Source organism: Petaurus breviceps, unplaced genomic scaffold (genome assembly GCF_028583685.1).
Source record: "Petaurus breviceps papuanus isolate PSGF00001 unplaced genomic scaffold, PetGlider_PUasm1.0 90625, whole genome shotgun sequence".
Lineage (NCBI taxonomy): Eukaryota > Metazoa > Chordata > Mammalia > Diprotodontia > Petauridae > Petaurus > Petaurus breviceps.
Genome location: NW_027187289.1, coordinates 1,040,035 through 1,056,178, shown reverse-complemented (window position 1 = coordinate 1,056,178; position 16,144 = coordinate 1,040,035).

Here is a 16,144-nt window from a genome sequence, read left to right as displayed (position 1 = left end):
ATTGCTGTGCAAAAAAAGCAAAACAAACAAAATAATTTTCAACATTCATTTTAAAAATTGAGTTCCAAATTCTCTCCCTCCCTCCCCAATCCCTTCATTGAGAAGATAAGCAGTTTAATATAGGTTATACATGTAATAAAATATTTTTGTCACAACAATTTGGTGAGGTAGGTGGTGCTTCAAGTCTTGTGTTACTATTTTAATAATAATAATTGACATTTATATGGCACTTACTACCTACCAGGCACTGTACTAGGCACTTTAAAATTATCTCATTTGATCCTCAGAATAACCTTGGGAGGTGGGTGCTATTATTACCCTCATTTTACAGATAAGGAAACTGAGGCAAAAATGTTAAGTGACTTGCCCAGGGTCACATGGCTAAGTATCTAAGGTCAGATTTGAACCTAGATCTTCCTGATTCTAGGTCTGCTACTCCACTGTGCCATATCATTGCCTTTAGAGAGAATGAAGATATGGAGTCCTGGAAAGATGAAAAGACTTCTTCAAACTAGTAACCAGAACTTGAACCCATGAACTCTAATTCCATGATATAGTTTCCAACATGCCATACTGTCTTTGCATAAATCAGTAATCTGCAAAATAGTACATGAAATTAAGGTTTAAGAGATAGTCCTGAAAATTACACAGTTAGAAAGTATGAATTAGATGCTAGAGCTGGAATAAATATCAGAGATCATTAATAAGAAATATGACATAGGTACAAATCAAGGGCTGGCTATTGGCTCCAAGAGGGGAAAACTCATTACTTTTATTAATTTAGGAAAAGGGGAGGCTTCATGTAGGAGATGATACTAAAACTAGGACTTAAAAGATAAGGATCATTTCAAAGGATTGTTTTGTGGAAGGCTATTCAGGTAGAGGGAGCAGCATGAACAAAGGCATAAAATTAAGGAAAATGACTAAAACACAGAGCATGTGAATGTGTGGAGTATTATTAGATATAAAGTAGGAAAGATATGGTGACGACAGATAATGGAAGAATTTGAAATTTGTTTGGTAGGAAAGAGGGAACCATTGTTGGATGTTAAGCAGAGGAGTGATTTCGCCAAATCTGTGCATAAGGAAGTTGTCTTTGGCAAAAGTATAAAGGAGGAAGGGATACAGGGAAAACCTGGAGCTGGTAAGATAGAGTTGGAAGATGCTGTGATTGTTTGTATAGGTAGGAAGAAGGGTATGCAGTCAGATGATGGCAGAGGAAATAGGGCAGAAACAGGGCACATTATATATAGTGAGAGACAGAATTGACAGGACTTGGTAATCGATGTGATGTTTCTATATACTATAACCTTTGGCAAGGAAGGCACTGTTTCCTGGTTTTTGTTTTTTTTTGTCTTAGAATACCCTGGGTTCAGCACATACGGTACATATGGTATTCTTTGTGCAGAATACTGGTACATAGCAGATGGTTAATGAATACTTGTTGATGGATCGATGAAAGAAAGGAATGAATCAAATTTAAGAATCAGCTTAGGGCTTTGAATTGGTGAATAGCAGTATCACAGAAAATGTGAGGTCATTCTCATCCATGGTTTAAGTGATATCTTCTTCTTGGGTTCACCTTTTACCTTGAAAGTAAGTGGAAGTGATGAATTTTAGAGATGAAGGGATCCCAAGCACTTCATTTCTCCACTGTCTAATCCTATACATGTCCCATGCTTTACATGTGCTTTTCAAGAAATTATACTCATCCTAACCTGTCATCCTCAAGAACATTTTGCAAATTGTCTTGTGCTAGACACTGGCATAGTAATCATTTGCCTTGTCAAGTATTTTTTGACTGAGGTAGTTTCTGACCTTCTCATCATACATCATTTGAACAATTGATGTAATCAACCTTTTTTTTTTTTGCATCAATTACTCTTCTCTAAGAAATGGTGATATTGTTATTTTCTTTACTTTTGACCATTTCTAAAATTTGTTTAGTTACTTCTTGTGTAATAAATTTTTCTCTCCAAGTAATGATTATAATGGGAACAGCTAGGTGGTGATGAGGATGGAGCTTGGAGTCAGGGAGATCTGAGTTCAAATTCAGACTCCAACACTTACTAGCTATGTGAACCTGGGCAAGTCATTTAACCTCTATTTTCCACTATTCCTCATCTGTAAAGTGGGACATTCTGGAGAAGGATATGGCAAAACTACTGTGGTATCTTTGTCAAGAAAACCCCTGGACAAAAGTCCATGGAGTCACATAGAATTGAACATGACTGACCAATAAAGACAATTATAATAATGATGATAGCAGTTTACATTTAGATGGTGCTTTAAGATTTGCAAGCACTTAATAGATGTTATCTTATTTGATCCTCACAACAACCCTGTGAGAAACAGTGACATCCCCCATTTTACAGATGAGGAAACTAAGACTCAGATTAAATGATTTTTCCCAGGGTCACTTAGCTAGTGCACCCTATCTCTACAGGGGAATACATCATGATGATGACAGTTAACATTTCTATAACATTTACTATGTGCCAGGCACTATGCTAAGCACTTTACAATTATTATCTCATTTGATCCTCACAGAAATCTTGGGGGAGATTATCTTTGTTTTATAGATGAGAAAACTAAGGCAAACAGAGTTTAAATGACTTGCCCAAGGTCATAAAGTGTAGTGCCAATGCAATATTTACAATGCTGACCATGACTATAAATATTCCCATATATAGCTCGATCACAAAATATAGCAGACTCTCCATATAGAAGACAGAACCAAAATATTTATTCAGACACCAGAAAACCAAATTCCAAAACCAGTAAGTTGATTCCATCATAGTAGCAAAGAAATTAATAAACCAACAACACAGAGAATCACAGCATCCTTTAGCCTTCCCATAAACCAATATAAGATAAATATTTTCTCACAAACCTATCTATCTCCTTGACTAAGCGTCCTCTCTCTCCCACTATCTCTCTGACTCTGACTCCCAGTTTCCTGTGGGCTCTGCTCCACCTTTCAGCAAACTCCTCTCACCACAGGTTTCATGTGACTACATTCAGCCTATTAGGGGGCAGAGTTTATTTTCAAAGCAGGGAAGGTCTTCCAATTCCCCCAAGCTTATTAAGGGGCAGGGAAGATCTTCAAGTAACCATTACCATTACATAAAGCTAGTAAGTATCTGAGACCAGATTAGAACCCAGATCTTCCTGAGTCCAGGCCTGGTGCTCCATCTACTGTGCCACCTAGCTGAGAGGAACAAAGCTGACCATAATGCTGTCTCATAATTACCCATGGCCGTGAGGTTCAGATGTGTTCATATAATCCAAGTCTCCTAATTTTTAAGCCCTGAACTCCTTTATACATCATGTTGCTTCTTTAAAACAAAGAAATAAAAACAAACAAATAAATAAATTAAGGTTTAAGAGATAGTCCTGAATATTACGTAGTTAGAAAGTGTGAATTAGACGCTAGAGCTAGAATAAACATAGAGATCATTAATAAGCAAGCATTTATTAAGTGCCTACTATTTGCCTGGCACAATGCCTTATTTTTATGGTTTTTAAAATTTTAATCATAATTTCTATGCTCCAAGAAATGCTACAATTTAATCATAAGCACCTTAAAGAGAACAATTTCCTGGGTAATAATGAATGAATTTGCCCTTCAAATAGGGCAAAATCTAGCATCATGACTGAATTGAGTAGAAGAGCGCTAGATGGGTCATACTACATTACTTGGGAAGCAATTGAGAGGCAGGCCTGACTCCCTCTAGAAGAATATGTATAAAAGTCACTACTGAGTTGGCATTGGAGGCCAAACCAGAGCACCCCACCTTCTTCCCCCTTCAGTAAAGGCTATGACTCCAGTCCTGGTCTCTAGAAATCTGACTTTCCTAGGTGTATTTTTCTCCTCAACTACAAGATGACAGGTGAAGTGACAGAGGAACTTCTGCCCATCCAGGGTTCTACTAGACCCAGCGGCCCCACCTTTAGACAGAACAACTCCAGTTAAAGGCCTTCCTGGTGCTTACTTAGACTGCTCCCTGTTAACATCACTGATCATCTGCCTCTGGCCTCCTTCCAACTGTTATCAGCCCATTTAATGATGGTAACCTCCCCATAGGTCCTTGTGATGGCTACTCTAGTTGCTCATGTGCTTCCAGAAAAATTCATGCATGAGCCAAATGTGTGTGATGTCAAAGACTAAACAAAACAAAACAAATACCAAAAAACAAAAAGAACAAAATCTATTAGCCATGAGATGTGGAAGGTATCCAGGTCAGGGAGTCAGAAGACCTATGTTATGGTCTCATGGCTGTTATCAACTCTTTTTTTTTTGGAGGGGGGAGGGAAGGGCAATTGGGGTTAAGTGACTTGCCCAAGGTCACATGGCTAGTAAGTGTTAAGTGTCTGAGGCTGGATTTGAGCCCAGGTCCTCCTGACTCCAGGGCCAGTGCCCTATTCACTGTACCACCTAGCTGCCCCTGTTATTAACTCTTTAAGTGACCTTGAACAGACTTCAACTTTTCTGGGCCTTAACTTCCCTATAGGTAAAATGAAGGAGTTGAACTGAAGGAACTTTTCAAGTCCCTCCATGCACTAACAATCTATGGTTCCATTTCCATCTTTTTGGGGGATTGTAACAACTATGGGGTAGAGGGACAGAAAGGAAGTACAAGATGCCTTGGCTCGTCCACCCTGACACACCCCTCAGCAACTGGCAGCCATATTTTGTTGTGACCCACAAGTGTGGGTAACACTGAGATGAGGATAGAGTGAAGTTTGGTTTGCTGGAGGGTAGTGTATCTTTGTTCCTTGAGGTTCTAGCCACTGCCGCAATGGTACAGACAGAGTGAGAAAGGAAGCAAATGGTACTAGCTGCTGCTGCTGACAATAAGCTTTCTCTTTGTAAAATATGTGACAGTCGAAGTTGGGGGAGTGTTTGGAGTTGAGTGGTGATAGTGAGTAATAGGAGAGGAAAGATGTGAGGGAAGGTAGGCACAGCCTGGGTGACTCATATAAATGCTGCAGCAGCCAGTCCTTAATACTTTTGAACACAAATTATTTGCAAGATTCTAAGCTAGACCCTGTGAGCTGCCCAAAGATGTATAAGTCATACCAATTACTCATATTTAAATTGTATTTTAAAGTTTGCAAAGCATGTGCCTTACAATAACCTATGAGGTTCACACTTTGAGACATTAGGTCATCTACCATTTCATCAATGTGGGTACTTCATTGATACAGATCTCAACCCATTCATACATTTTCATCTTGTGTAGTTTTTGTCCACAACTTCCCATAAACCCTCCACAGGATGTCCATCCAACGTGCTGGGGAGAGGGCTTCCTTTAGATCAAGAGTTCTTAACATAGAGTCTGTGGATTCTCAAGGGGAATGTAGATAGATTGTAGGGAGTCTATGAATTTTGATGGGAAAAAATTGTATCTTTATTTCCATGTAATTGGCTTTCTTTGTAATCCTATGTATTTTACATTATGCATTTAAAAACATTACTCTCAAAAGAGGTCTGTAAGGTTCACCAGACTGCCAGTAGAGTCTATGACACACAGAAAAAGCTTAAAAATTCCTGCTTGTCAATCTTTTGACACTGTGTATATGGAGCACATTAACTTTTCCTTGGGTGGATATCCCTTTCACTTACTTTGCAATTGACTTGGATCCCTTGCTCATGCATCTGTTAAACTCCTCCTCCTATGTAGTTCTTTATTGATAATATGATTTACTTTACTAACACACACCATGTAACACTCTGTTGTCCGTTGGGTAATGCACAACTTTAAATTTTTAGAGAATGTAGTATTCCAAGACCAGTAACCATACAGCCAAATTAAAAGAATATCGATAGACCTTTGATTCAGGGAGAAGCTGGGGTCACCGAAATCACTCTGCTGTTTCCCAACAGATCCCATTTTTCTTCTCTTAGTCAATTCATGGTTTCACAATTGACTAAAAGTGCAGAGAACACAAGACCCCGCTGTGCTTGTTTATAACTATAAAGAATAAAGTGATTCAGTAGAGCAAAATGTCTCCTTAAAAGATCTCCTCCAACAAAGTGTATCTCCAATATAATCAAGGCGATGTGGATAGATTGAAGGAGACTATGAACTTGGATGGGAGATGTGACAATAGAAATACCTTTGACAACTCTCCTGTTATTAATGTCATGAGGCATAAAATGAGGAGAAAAAAGCTTGGCAAAAGTGCTCTGTACAATTACAGCAGATTTTCAGTGCAGAGTCTAAGTGGAAGATGGTGTGGTCCTCCACATGTTCGTGGATGACATGTTTCTGAATGGCATCGAAGTCTGAAATGTTGCAGAGACTCCAAAATAAGATCGACTATCATCCAGGAGTTTGGTCTAATTGCTCCAAATGGAAATACCAAGTTGATGAAGGTCACCGATTGCACCAGTTGTATGAACAACCAGTCCCATAATACTTTACCATTGATACACACATCTTGGAGAGACACAGCAAATAAGACAATAAACTGGACCTCAAATTGTGAGATAGGAAGTTCAGTCAGGGTTTCTTACATTTTTCAAATGAGGAAGTCCAAGCTCTGAGTGGCATAATGAGAAGGGGAAGGGAATAAACCCACTAAGTGCCAGGCACTATGCCAAGTGCTTTACAAATGTTATCTTATTTTATCATCACAACAGTCCTTGGAGGTACATGCTATTATTATCCTCACTTTGCAGATGAGGAAACTGAGGAAAACGGAAGTTAAGTGACTTGCCCAGGGTCACACAGCTAGTAAGTGTCTGAGGCAGGATTTGACCTCAGGTTTTTCTGACTCCATGATCAGCATTCTATCCACTGTAGTGACTTTTGTTATTCAGTTGTTTCAATTGAGTTCAACCCTTCATGTCCCCATTTAAGTTTGGCTGGCATGGTTTGCCATTTCCTTTTCCGGTGGATCCATTTTGTCAGGCAATCAGAGGTTAAGTGATTTATGCAGGGTCACACAGCTAATACTCGTTTGAGGAGAGATTCAAACCTTTGAGACCTGATTCCAAGTTCAGTGATCTGTTACTATACCCTGCTTTTAATGACTTTTCATTAGTTGTCCTTGAACTTGTCTTATGGGTACTTTAGTTGCTTGATTAGCCAGAAATGGGAGAGTCTAACGTAATGTAGATATATATCTTATATCTTCTGCCCTATCATATCTTTGCACAGGTGAAATCTGTTTAAAATGAGTAAGAGCAGCCCTGAAGGGGAAGAGATGGGGAGGAGATGTTATGAAAAGAAACCATGCACTCTTAGGCACGTGTCTGAAAGCTTGTAGAGAGTGACTGTTGCCAGGCAGCTTTCCTTAGTGCCTTAGTGACTGGGCAGTCTGCCTCTCATTGTCTGTATATAAAGCCAAAGAATATCAGAGCTAGAAAGAACAATCTAGTAAGATCTAATTTTCTCCCACAAGCTCCTCAAACACGTCCTGTTCTTCCCCTCTCCATTCCTTTATTCAGGCAGCGCCTTATACCAGGAACATCCTTCCTCCCTCTCATTCTTAGTTTTCTTAATTCTCATCTCAAATGCCACATATTCGCTGATCCTTCTTTACTGGTAACAACTTTTTACTCTTATACTTCCCATAGCATTTGGAATCCACTCATAATTTGTTTATTATGGCTATCTGTGCTTGTTTTTGATTCTGATACTAGACTGTAAGCTCCATGAGGTAAGGAACTCTTTCTTATCGTACCTTTAAACCAGAACGGTGTTGCATAGTCTATAAAGCAGGTGCTTAATAAAGGTAATATACCTATGGTGCTTAATAAATGTTTATTGTATCTAATTAAATTAGGTATGAGAAAATTGAGGCTGAGAGGGTAGGTGATTTGCCCAAGGTCACAAAACTAGTTATTGATACAACCCGGGACTAGAAATACATTACTTTCAAACTTTCAAACCATTGCTATTCCTGCTAAACTATGCTATGAGTACTTCATATCTTTTTTTTAAATTAAAACTCCACCAGTAGGACACCCCCTTTTTTGATGCCTGCAACCTCCCTGAGGCTCCTGATCCCTGAACATTGCAGAACTCTTTTCCTGCCGTCATCCTTCACAGTGCACAGTTCTGTATCCTAGGAATGGTGGTCCTGAGTTGTCTATATGCCATTTTCCTCGATGATCTTCGTTGTTGTTACAGTGCAGAAAAGTGAGCCTGGACTTTTGGGGAACAGAGAAGTAGGATGTGGAGTAACTATCACCATTGAGAATAAGATCAGGATCCCCAAGGAGGTTGAACTTGGGAGCTGTGTTCTGAAACCGAAAGACAGGCTAACAGTTGGGAGTATTTCTACCACTTCTGCCTAAATAAACACTAGGCTGCTAGGGTGGCACAGTGGATAGAGTGCTGGACCTGGAGTCAATCAGACCCAAGTTAAAATCTAGCCTTGGACACTTAATAGTGCACAAGTCACTTAACCCTATTTGCCTCAGTTTCCTCATCTGTAAAATGAACTGGAGAAGGAAATGACAAATCTTTGCCAAGATAACCCCAAATGAGACCATGAAGAGTCAGACATAACCGAAAAACAAGAAAAATAAACACTAGCTGACATTCATATAGCACGTAAGGGTTTTCTAAGAGCTTTCCTTACAACATTTCAGTGAGAAAGCATGAAATAGTGTAAAAGAGCATTGTATATGGGTGTCAAAAGATCCAGGTTCGAATGCTGGCTGTGCTCCTTCCCGACTGTAAGTCAGTAAATTTGGACAAGTGGCTGAACACCTTGGTATTTCAGTTTTGTCATCTGTAAATTGAGGATGTTGAACCAGAGAAATTGCTATTGGACAAATCTTTAAGGTTCATTCAGTTTTAATCTCTGAATGATAGATAATAAACAAATAAGTACTTATTTTGCTGCAAAACTCTAGTGTTTGAGGTTTCCTAGTTCTTGAGGCCTAACCCTCTTCCTATTCCTTTTGCATATGGATGGGGAAGACATAAAGATGAGCAGAGGCCAGGTCGTGTCTGCTCAGCCATATTTCTAGCCCTTTCACAGAAGACACAGCCAGCCCCAAAGCTCAGAGGAACATTGAGGGACTCTTTGGTAGACATGCCAGTTCAAATGTGGCCTCAGACACTTAACACTTACTAGCCTTGTGATCTTGGGCAAGTTACTTACCCCCAATTGCCCTGCCTTCCCCTCTCCAAAAAGAAAAAAAAAGGATAGTTTTAGTTTCAGCTTAACAATAACTTCCCAATAAATATCCAAGTACCAAATAGCCTTAACTATGAAGTACATTGCCTACTTTAATAATATGATACTAAAACTGATGATTGTATTTTATCAGAATTTTGTTGATTTGCTGTGTTTTCTTTAGTTACATTATTATAATCATTGTACATTTTGTTCTTTTGATTCTGCTCTCTCTGTGTCCCTTTGTACGTCTTCCCAAGTTTCTTTGAATTCCTCATATTTGTCATTCTTTACATCATATCACATTCATGTTGCACAATTTTTTTCAGCTGCTTCCCTGTCTTTGGGCATATATTTTGTTTCTAGGTTTTTGTTATCACAAGTAATGATTTTATGAATAATTTCCTGACTACCTTAGAATATCGTCTCAGTAAGGAAATTTCTGGGTCAAAGAATGTGAACAATTTAGTAATTTTTCTCGTATAATTCCGAATTATTTTCCAGAATATTTGAGCCAATTCATAGTAGCAGCAACAGAGAATTAACATACTTGTCTTCCCACAGTCCTTCCAACATGCTGTTTCCTTATCTTTGCTAATTGGATGGGTGGGAGATGACAATGCAGGGTTGTTTTTTAAATTTGCATGTCTCTGATTACTTGTGATTGTTGGATGCTTTTTAGGTTTTCTTCTGATATTTGGTATTTTTTTGGTAAGTTGTACATATAGTTTGATCACTTATTTATTGGGGAATGGCTCTCAATATTATAAATTTGTGTCAATTCCTGGAAATTTTGGAGTCAAATTTTGGAGTCAAATTTTGGTCAGATATAGTTAATGCAAACATTATTCTTGCAGACTATGGCTTTTATTTAGATATAGCTGCCTTGGTTTCATTTGTGCAACAAGTTTAATTGTTAAAGAAAAAACAATTATCTATTTTGTTTTTTCTAATCTCTTTTCTCTTTGTTATGTTTGAATTTTTCCCCCTAGCCACAGTTATGAAAAATAGGACTTTCCATTCTCCTCACATTTTTTCTTTTGGTGTGACTTTTATGTTTAGATTTTTTTTATCAGGTTATAATTTATTGTAGCATATGTCACAAGATAGTTATCTAAACCTTTTCATTTGGTTTGCTTTCAGTTTTCCTAGAAGTTTTGTCAAAGAAAGGGTTTCTTCTCTGTTATTTCTGTTCTTGGGTTTATCAAATACTCAGGTTTTTTCTAGGTCTTGCTTATCTAGCCCATTCCACTGATCTATTTTTTTTTAATCCTTGGGTAGATAGTTTAAAAAATTATTGCTTTGTAATACAGCTTGAGATCTGACTGTGCCCAAACTCCATTATTCCTCCTTTCTTCCCCACCCAACTTTTGTTATATCTTTTGGTTTTCTTTGCCTTTTTATTCCTTCAAATGAATTTTGTCATTATTATATTTTATTTTGAAACTCTGGCATTTTGATTTAATACAGCATTAAATCTGTAATTTGGGTCAAAGAATGTGAATATTTTAATAATAATAATTTTAATAATAATTTTTACTATATGAATAGGCAGAGAAAGTCAGTATCCAATTATTAGTCTTCTTTTATTTCTATAAAAATTATTTTATTGAAGTCCTGTATAGATGTGCTCTCTTATCTTCTCCCTCATCTTTGGTTTCAGTGACCTGTTAGCCATTTTTGCTCTGCTCTTTTCAGTCCAAAGATCATTCTTCCTAGGGTGGAAAAGAGAAGTGAAGTAATAGTTGACTACAGTTATCCCTTCCACATCACAGGGGTTGGGGCATGGCACCCCTGTGATCTAGAAAATCTTCAGAAAAATTTTTTGCCCTCCCTTTGTACCAGAGAAGAAGTCTGAGTTTTTTCTTTTTCTTTTATGGGTAGTTTATAGTACCTTATTGTAAAATTTGAGTTAAGGATTTGGTCATAGGCTCTGTGTCATCTGCTGGTCTTCATATGTCATCTGCAGCTTCTGGAAAATTCCCAAAAATTCCCATTAATTTCTTATGCCTGTGATATACTGAAACCACGTTAGGGAAAGTTGCATTGTGGAAAAGTTCAATGTGGAAGGGATAACTGAGTAACTGTACTTCTATTTTCTCCCTTTAGTCTGTTATCAGCATCCAATTAACTCCATGCCACATGATCCTGGCTCTTCTGGGCTTTTCTTCTTTTCTCCAATATAGTTATGAAAACTTTTTTGTTGTCCTTAGTTTTCTTCAACAGTCTCAGTTCATTCTAAATTTTAATGATCTGGAAACTCTTCTTACCCTGGTTTGCTTTCACATGTTTTATTCCCAGCCCTTCCTTCTATCTTTTGTGCATATCTTCTAAAAAATCTATGTTTCCTGATATATTTTTTGTGAATTCATGCCATTCTCATAAAAACATACACCTTTTCCTTTATTTCCCTTTGTGATTTTAGAATTTAATTTCTGGAATCTTTTCATCCTTCTTAGGCTGATTTCTCTTGGAAAAATTTGGTCCATGGGAGCCTACCTTTCCTTTCTCTAAAACATTTTAAAATCTGTTTTTTTTCCCCAGAATCTAGGGTATATGTTGGTATACCTGGTCTCTTTCCCCCACCTTTGTCATTGTTTTCTGTCCAACAACCAGTTCTTTTTCATTAGCAAGAATGGCTCTATGGATTAAGATTACCCTTGTAGTCTGTGAAAGCATACATGACATAGTTTATAGAGGCCTTGAAGCCAGGAAGACTTTTTGGTTCAAGTTTTTTTTTTTTTGCTGTAGTTTACAGAGAGTTGATTTTGAAGCCAGGAAGCTCTTGGTTCAAGTCCATTTGCTATGTACTACTTATGGGACCATGGATAAGCCATCTAGCCTCTCAGTGCTCTAAGCATATCTTTAAGACTGTAAATTGGAGAGAAGGGGTGACCTGCATTAGTAGAAGGAGTTTCCACCCTTGGATGTTCCCTATAATAACAAATTCCCAGGTCTCATCCCCAATCTTTGTCCTTGTTGTGTGTGCCATACAAAAAGAGTATTTAATTCTGTATTTCTCTGGTTTATGGTTGTTTCACATGAACTTTCTTATCTCTCCCAGAAAGCAAAAGATCTCCAAGGTTGGGGCCTTTTCCTGGTTTAGTGAATAGAGTACTTGTTTGGGAGTCCTGGCTTATTAGCTGTGTGATCATGGGCACAATCATTTCTCTTACTCTAATTTTTCTTATATGCAAAATGAAAATAATATTACTTGCAAAAACCTAGTGCTTTGTAAGACTTCTGGCATTATAAGAATAAGGATTATTGACAGATCCTTTGATTATAATCACAATTTTAGAGATGGAAAAACTGAAGCCCAAAGTGATTCAGTAACTCACCCAAGTTCACACAAGTGGTCTTAGTGCTGGCATTTAAACTTATGACTCCAAATCCAGTGCTCTTTCTCCTGTGAAACTTTGACTTCCACTGTACAATTTTTACATCCATGCCTTTTGATGAACTTTTCTCTTACTCTATAGAGTCAAGGTCATATAGTGGAAAGATTTGGCCTGAATTTAGATGAGCTGCATTGGAGCCTGGGTTCCATTACTTACCAGCCACGTGACCTTAGGTAAGTCTTCTTCTGCTGCTGCTATTTCAACTGTAAGACAGGGGTAATAATTGTGTCCCTGATGACTGCAGAGGGTTGTTGCAAAGACTAGATGAGGTGTACATAAAGCATTTTGTAACTGAAGTCCTAAATAAATGGAAGTGACTCAATCTTGACTGAGTGGAGAAAAATGCATAAATTGAAAAACTGCAAGTTCTCCTGTAACACATGAGATCATAATTGTAAAGTGCTGACAAATTTGTTGCAGCATGTAGTGTCTAATACAAAAATTTGCTGGGCGTCTATTAATGCCACGACTGAGTATGCGTTTGCTGTTAAGTGCCCAGGAAGCTCTCTAACTTTTGTTTGAGAAGATGGAATAGGGACACTCCGAAGGGAAGAGGATTCTGCAGCGAGGTTGCCTAGCAACGAAAACTCATCTGTCCGATTTCACTGGCACTCTATGCTGAGCATTCCACATCATGGGAAATTACCCCAGAGCTTCAGCACACTGTTCAGAACTGTGACATGTGACTGTTCCAAGTAAATAAGTGCACAGGAACATGTTCTTTGGGGGAACACTTCCTCACCCTACGGCTATCAGGGTCCAAAGCAGTTATTAGGATCAGGCTGGAAAGGCAGGGGGAGGGGTATTTGGGAGACACAAGTGACTTACCCAAGGTCATGTAGGCAGTCTCAGAGGGAGGATTTGTACCTAGGTTCTCTGACTCCAGGGGCAATGATTTTTCCATTGTACTGGGGATGGTCAGTGGACAAGTATAGATATCACAAGTGCAGCCTGGTATTTTAGCCCATTCTCTTCCACTACACTGGTTCTACCTTTTGTGATCTTCTTTCCTTCCTTCTACCTCTGGTCTTCCAGTCTCTTAGCTTCATTTCCCACTAGTCATTAGGTTTTTTTTTTTTTTTACCTCAATCTGATCTTTGTTTTCAAACTCACCTTGGTTCCCTGACCTTGACTCCTCTTTATAACTGATTGCTTGGTTGGGTGCTGTTGACCCTGGACAGAATTGATATCCTTCAGGGAAGGGCTCTGGCTTCTTGCTTTGATGACAGTGACCCAGCATATTCTGCACTAGCTTGCCTTGATGTCCTAAACTAATATTAGCACCCTTTCACCATTCAATCTGTTTGGTAATTTTAGAAAAGAGTACTTTAGCCAGAATTGCAATCAGTAGCCTAAAATTATTTTACAAATTGAGGTTTTAAAAAATTCATTATTAGGCATGAATTTCTTTCAAACCCAACACCAAAAGTGCATTAGTTAAATATATGAAGGAACAACTCATTTTCCCCTGCAGTATGTAAAACCTTCTATATTTGTAATTACATTTACAGAACTCAGCAGCAAGGTTTAAGGGAAAGACCATTGAACTTGAAGTCAGGGTGATCTGAGTTTGAGTCTGGTCTCCAATTGTAGCGATATGTGTGACTCTGAGCAAGTCAACAAACCTTTCTGAGCCTCAGTTTCCTGCATTTGATCCCAGTTCTGCTACTTACTACCTGTGTGACCCTGGACAAGTCACTTCAACCTTTTACTTGCTTCAGCCTTTTTTTTTGGGGGGGGGCGAGGGTTGTAAGCAGCTTAGAATCTTCAACTATAAAATGAGGCTGTTAGATTAGAGGATACAGTGGAAAAAAGCACTGATTTTGGAGTTGGAGGACCTGAGTTCAAATCCACCACTGAAATTTTCTATGTATGTGACCTTGGACAAGTCGCTCAACTTTTTCTGGCCTCAGTTTACTCATTTGCAAAATGAAAGAGTTGGATAAGATGGCCTCTGAAGTCCCTTCCAGCACTAATTCTATGACCCTGTAATCTCAAAAAGTCTCTTTCAGTCCAGCATCTTTAAAATGGAGACATTAATATCTGTCCTGCCTTCCTTACATAATTGTAGCTATGCAGAAGCACCTTGTAACTTTAAGGGGTTATACATATGTCAGGTATTACTTTGTGATTGTCTGGGAAAAAGCCTCTGGATTTTCATGCCTAGTCTTTCCTGAGATAGCTGTTCTCTTTCACATTCCACCCCTTCTATCTTCTTCATACCACTTTCTCTTTCCATTTTACTTTTCTGGAATCTGTCAGGAGCCTTTAACTTCCTTCTCTTGAACAACCTTCTTAATTGATGCCTCTCTGCCTGTGATATCAAAGGGGGAAGGGGGAGGGATCAGTTGGATACACCTGAGCAAGATCATTCCCTTCCCTCTAAGACACTTGATCCTCTTTAGCCCATGGGTAACCAGGACAATAAAAATAAAGGCAGAAAATAGAGCTTGAAGAAAAAAAAATTGGAGTAATTTGATACTATCAGCATAGTGTCAAATGTTAAAGCTTAGAATGAGCTGAGATTGTAAAGGAAACCTAAGGACAACAAAAAAAATATTTTTAAGCTATACAAGAGAAAAGAGAAGACTTAAAGAAGGCACAGCACTGTTGCTTGGAGTAGATGGGAGGATAATTGACAAAAGAGAAGATGGAGCTGCTTGGATCTCACTTTGCTCTTGTCTTTGCCAAGGAAAATGGCTTTTGCACTGGAAAGTATAGAACAAAAATGGCAAAAAAAGTAAGGAGATCATGTGTCAGTACCGAACTACCCTTGATAAACTCATGTCATCTGTCCCCAGATGAACTATATTCTCTGGTATGGGAAGAACTGACGGGCAGGATTATAGTGCTACTGTTAGGGAGATTTTGAAAGTTTGTTGTGATCAGGAGAGATATTGCAGAACTAGAGAAGGGCAACTGTTACTTTTATTATCCAAAAAAGGGGGGGGGGAGAAAATTATATACATAAAACTCTAGGCCAGTGAGTTTAATTTTAATTCTTGGAAAAATTCTAGAATGTATCACTATAGAAAAGGTTAGTGAATGACTAGGAAAGGAAGCAATGATGACAAAGAATCAGTGTGGCTTCATCAAGAGTAAGTCATAAAGCACCAAACTCTTTTCTTTCTTCCTTTCTTTCACTAAACTGGTAGATCAGAGGACTGATAGAGTTTGCCTGGATTTTAGCAATGTATTTGATAAACAGTTTCATTCCATTTTTGTAAAAAAAAAAAAAAGATGGAGCAAAATGAGATAGGTGGTCCTTTGGTTTGATGGATTTGGGAGAGGGGGATTCTGGGAAGATGGTGGAGAATGCTAGAAAATTCCAAGCTTTCCAGATATCCTCCAAAAGCAAGACAAAATGGCACCTCAGGATGAAAGTAGAATGGCAAAAATAAGTAAGGATTAGGGTAGAGCAGTGGTCCTGCTGTGATAACTGGAAAAAGCCTGAGGAAAGACCCCATGGAGGTGTGCCAAGATGTTAATGGATGGTAAGATCTTCCCTACCCATTAACAGGCCTCACAGGAGCCCATTAAGGGAAGCTTGCTTAGGGTAGGTTTGCTTTCATACCTTTCATACCTTTTTCTAATTTCTAATT